This window comes from Protopterus annectens, chromosome 2.part2 (genome assembly GCF_019279795.1).
Source record: "Protopterus annectens isolate FY-2018-M chromosome 2.part2, PAN1.0, whole genome shotgun sequence".
Classification (NCBI taxonomy): Eukaryota; Metazoa; Chordata; order Ceratodontiformes; family Protopteridae; genus Protopterus; species Protopterus annectens.
The window spans coordinates 586,545,699-586,551,698 of record NC_056730.1 but is presented as its reverse complement, the minus strand read 5'-3'; positions in this window follow the sequence as shown (position 1 = coordinate 586,551,698).

The following is a 6,000-nucleotide window of genomic DNA, read 5'->3' as shown; positions in this document are numbered from 1 at the left end:
GTAATAGACGAACGCCACTTGTGGGCCATTTTAAGCTTATTTCTCTTCAAAGATAAGAATCAAATCCTGTATTTTGTGTCTGTGAGCAGGAGTGTAGCCAGAAAATTCCATGTTGTACTCACAGACCCTTTTTACTGCCCTCCGACCCACCTGACATTTCAAACAAATGAACACAGACGGCTGTAAAAATAATATGGCCTGAAAAAAAGTTACAATGTTTCTGAGTGATGCAAAGAAAAAAATGTACTCTGTAGAGTACAAAGTGTGTGCTTGGCTACACCCTTGTCTGTGAGGTAAAGACCTTAACCGTTATGACAACCCCCAATCATGATTTCTACTTTCTTTTTAGAGAATCCCAACTCTTGGTATTTTTCCTGTTCCAGTAGCACAACATTAAATCTTTCTATTAAGTCATGTTGCAGGGTTGTTACAGCTTGCAGCGAAGCCCTGTTAGTTTTAACCTGCTGTCCATTTGTTTGGTTCATTTCACTATGCTGTCCATTTGGTCTGTTAGTTTCTTGTTGCTGTCCATTTGGTCTGTTAGTTTCTTGTTGCTGCCCATTTGGTCTGTTAGTTTCTTGTTGCTGTCCATTTGGTCTGTTAGTTTCTTGTTGCTGTCCATTTGGTCTGTTAGTTTCTTGTTGCTGTCCATTTGGTCTGTTAGTTTCTTGTTGCTGTCCATTTGGTCTGTTAGTTTCTTGTTGCTGTCCATTTGGTCTGTTAGCTTCTTGTTGCTGTCCATTTGGTCTGTTAGTTTCTTGTTGCTGTCCATTTGGTCTGTTAGTTTCTTGTTGCTGTCCATTTGGTCTGTTAGTTTCTTGTTGCAGTCCATTTGTTTCTTGTTGTGGGCCAATACTTTGCTAGAAACTTGGTGGTAGGGAAGAAATGCTTTGCAGCATAGAGATAGTGCTTAATTGCATCTGAAATTTGACGTTTGCTGTTCTGTTACATGCAGGCTGAACTGCATAGTAACTAAGTTTTGAAAAGGCCCTTTGTTGCATTTTCCATATCTTCTGGTGTTTGACCTGCCATATCTGACTATACTGTTCCCAGCTCACATGTACCTGTAGGTCCACAGTCTTTTCCCCCTCAAAACATTTCTGGGGGAGGGGTAGGTTCTGTGGCAGTTTAGTATTTTAGATCAAACACAATATGTGACAATCTTGCATTTGTCTCTTAATGAAACATCAGAAGCCTTAGATTTTAAAGCAAAGGAAACTTTTATTAAACATAAGAAACATCCAACATGTAAGGCCTAGACAACCAGGAAATAAAACCAAAAAGCACTACTATGGGAACAATTAGAAGTGTACCTTGGAATGTGAATAGACTAGTTGATAAAAAGGAGCTCCTTAAAGTGCTAGCTTATCTCCAGAGAAGTGATGCCCATTGTATTATGATACAGGTGATAGCAAGGAACATACAAGGCTAGTAAAAATAAGATTTAAGATTTAAAGAGTCCCACTTTTCAGGTCTCCAGAATCAGAGATCAGTGTGGGCCTCTCCAGGATTAAAATCTAAAAGGCAAGAGATACAAAGCTAGTCCTGAGAAGGACTTAAGGTTGTAACTTTCTGTTGCTTTTGGAGCTGTGAACCTTAGTCCTACTCATATGTAGGGTCAGATACATGTTTCCTTTTTAATGTCTATTGGGATATGCTAAAACTTAGCTTTACAGTAAGAATTCAAATAAAGGATATGAAATGCTAGGAAAGAAGCAGAAAAGATTATAGATAGAGTATACAGAAGACATGACTGCAACAGGAAACTGACCAGGACTCAGAAAACATATGTGAGCAACTAGATTCTGAGCAAACCCGACTCAATGAATTTCTAGATAGAATACATGAGTCTGAATAGTACCTCTTAAGCAAATTTTATTTTTTTTAATAACCCAAAAGTACAGAAAATACTTGCCAGGATGTTAAGGGAACAAAAAGTAGAAAGAATGGTGACAAAGATTAGAAACCACAAAACAAATTGGATAGTTAAAAACCTAGGAGATACTGGAAATATTTAAAACTTTTTATGAAGAATTATATAAGGAAAAGCAACTGGGAAATGCGATGAAGGAATTTTTGAGAAAATTGAAACTCCCACAATAGATCAAGATGGGAAGGGATATCTAAGGAGTCATCTATGGATGGAGAAGATTAATAAGGTAATTGGGTCTCAACCACTGTGAGAAGTCCACTGACTCTGACGGTTTTTCAGTGAAGGTATAGAACTTTGTTGGTTAAGAACATATTAATAACTAGATGGTTCTGTTCAATAAGATTTTCAAAGGCCAGAACCAACCAAGATCCTGGAGGGAAGTTATGGTAATGGCGATACCAGTGGAGGGCAAAGACCCACAGGATCTAGAAGCATATAGACCAATACTGGTTCTCAGCCACGATTACAAAAGTTTTTGGCAACTATAGCCAAAAGATTAGGAAAACTACAACCTACTGTAATAAATATTGACCAATATGACTTTATTGAGAGGAGGTAACCATTTGATAATATCAATGAAATGGTTATCATGCAGATAGAAGATGAACAAAAGGGTCTTCCTCTTCTTATGCTCAGTGCTCACACAGAAAAAGCATTCAATATATAGTAAGATGGGAATTATGTTTCTAGCCATGCAAACATTTAATTTCCCTGTTAAACTGATCAGTCTAATCAAATAGTTGTACACTAGCTTACACACAAGGATAAAGGTAGAAGGCAGAATGTCTGAGGCCTTTAATTTATCACGTGGGGTGCAGCAAGGGTGCTTGCTTTCCCACTATTGTTTTCCCTGTACATAGAGCCTTTAGCCCAGGAAGTACAGCAAGCCCAGGTGGAAGGCTTTGACTGATATAGGAACTAAGAAGAAATGGACTCATTTACAGATGATATAATAATTTACATTAGAAACCTAGAAAGAGGAATTCCATCCATGTAAAAACTTTCCAATCTTTCTCAGCTATAAAATGAACAAGTTAGAGATCAAAGCAATTAAGATTAACTATGTGCCCACACATGACTTGGTACAGAATTTCCCATACCTCTAGGATCAATAAAGATGAGGTATTTGTGGGTATGGATAAGACAGTATGTTGATTTGGCAGTCAAGGAAATGTGGCAAGTATTGAAAAAAAAATGATCAAAGAATCCGATATAATTGGAATCGATTTAAATAGCAAGGTACAGGCAGTTGAAATCTTCACAGTCCCACAAATCATGTATCTCAGTCAGTTTTTTATACCTTTGAGTAAAAGATTTGGAAAAGATTTGCTGCAAAGTTTAAGATTTTCTTTTATAATTGAAATAAACCTAGGGTAAAATGGGAAGGGTATTATTAACCAAATATCAAGTGAGATTACCATCCCCAAATTTAAAAGGATATTTTAAAGCAATGCAGCTGAGACTAGTGTAGTTAATGCAAACTCAAGACTACTCCGCAAATGAAAAACAATGATAATTTGTAAAGGTCCACAATCTCTGAACAAAGAAAGACTTACTTTTTGGAGGCAGAAATGGACAAAGGATACAAATAATTATGAAGACTATTATATTTTTAAGACAGCAGAAACCCATCTCAAAACACAACAGCTTAAGATGTGGACTGCAGAGATAATGCCAATAAGGCCAAACTTTAGCAGTTCCCCTGTAAAAGAGATCATGGCCTCAGGGCAACTGACTAACATACTAGTCTAGCAAAGCAGCCTAAATTTTGGGATGAAATATTTGAGGCAAATTCAGTCTTGTCCTGGGAATAAGCATAACAAAATGTAATTTGTTAGTGCATATTTCAGATATCAAGGTCTAGTGGCAGAATATATGCAAATACGGAGGATATGAAGACAGTATAAGGAAACCCAAGAATTAAATTAATCTGCTTATAGAGTCTAGAACAGATCAGGTTGACCCAAAGAGGATTATAAGGCGGTTTTATAGAGGGTCATATTGGAACTACTATAGGAAGCAATAGGAGGCCTTCAGAAATCAGTGGGGGATTAGAACTACAGATGCATGTCTCCAGCAAACAGTGAAAGGAGGTATCCAGGGTACAAAGATCTAGTAGTAAGTCAAGGTACAGCAGAATTTTTGCCTGAAAATGTCTTCACAGATACTTGTATTCCACTAGTAAATTGAACAGGATGTTTCTGACTGTCAGTATAAACTGTTCAAAATATGATGTCAAGGAAAAGGGCACATGGAATCACATTTTTTAGAAAAATAAACAGTTAACAGACTTTAAAGCTGCATTACAGACTTGGTATCTGAAACCATCAATAAGAAATTAATAATGAATAAGGTAGTCTACCTGTTGGGTTGATTTGGGGGGAATTCTCTAGGCAGAAATAAGCAGACCTTTCTAGGGTTGATTAGCAATGAAAAAATAAACCACAAAATGCTGGAAATCTAAAGTGCACCCCACCCCCAAACCGAGTGTGGTTTTAAAAATATTAAAAGGAATAAAAGCATAGAAAACAAGACAAGGGGAGGAGAAATATCTGGAACAAGTGGCAATTCTGGGATATGAGTGTAGATACAGTGTATAGATCTGTTAAAGGATAGGTCAGTGATAACTGATAAAGGTACGACAAAAGCTAAGCCTGTTTCTAATTTGACTTTAAAAGGATAACTTCACATTTCAGTACCAACAAGGAATGGATCAAGGATTGGTATTAAAATGAAACTTTATTGACTCTATAGAGAAATACTTGAATAGTCATTGTAACACCAGTAATGGGCAATGTCCATGTAACAGCATAACCCTTCGATGAAGCAGAATTAGTCCAGAAGGCCAGACTCTGGTGAATTATTATCGAGTGCACCATCCATGAGGACTGCACTGAGTGTACGATTTGTTGTTATTTTTGGTTGCTAAACAGTTTTTACTCAAACAAAAAAAAAGAAAAAAAAAAAGAAGAAACGTCCAACATGTAAAGCAGGACAGAGTTACTTCAGTTATAAGCAATCAAAATAGTGACTAAATCATCTGTCAGCCCTTACATGTGACAAACAGCTTTCACAAAAAGTCAATTTTCTTGCTTAAAACAAGCATTCCAGTCTACATAAATTATCTGCTTCAAAAAGAACAGATTTCAAAGTCAAGCTGTGGAAAATAAGTTAAAAGCAGTCTGTTCTTTGCCTTCTTGCAGATGCAGTTCTGGTATAACAAATAGATTCTATTCATGGTGTCAAGGCTGTTTTCACTTTCACAGTAATAAACACGCTTCCATTTTCACAATAGCAAGAACATTTAATACCCTGGCAAAACAGCATCCACAAATGATGAAGTTTCTTGCTCATTTCACAACAGCCCAAGTAAAGAGCCTCTGACATCTCTATGTTCATTTCAGAATGCAACTATTTGCACCCAAAACCATGCATGTTAGATGTCTTCTGAGAGCAAAATGAATTCAGAATTGCTATATGACAGTTCATACAGTTCTATGCGCAGCAAAAACTCCTTTTATTTTTCTAGTGTGCTGAAACAGCTATAATTCTTAGTGTAGGTTGTACTAAGCACAAATCTGAAAATTTTCATGGATGAAATTTCTGTTTTGGGTAGTATTAAGTAATGTAACAGGAACCCCTTCTTCTGCTACAACCTAAACAAGCTTCTATTTCATCATACTGTGGTTTTAAAGATGAGTGAATCACACTATTTCAGTGACATATCTGTTTTGGTATCAGAAATAGTTGCCATCAGCTACACAGTCTCTTGGCTTATCATAAGACACACACACACACACACACACACACACACACACACACACACACACACACACACACACACACACACACACACACACACACAGAAAACACTCACACACACGTATGTTCCTATCATCTTTGGAGGGGGTCTGTCTGGATGTTTGTGCATTCTGTGAAACAGATGGCATATTGCTAAGTCATAGAACAATTCCATGACTGTTGCTCAGCTTCTGTTTCTGGGAATTTTACACAATATCCAACCTCATATCATACAAAGGTCTGTAAATGGTCTACAACTTGGGAGG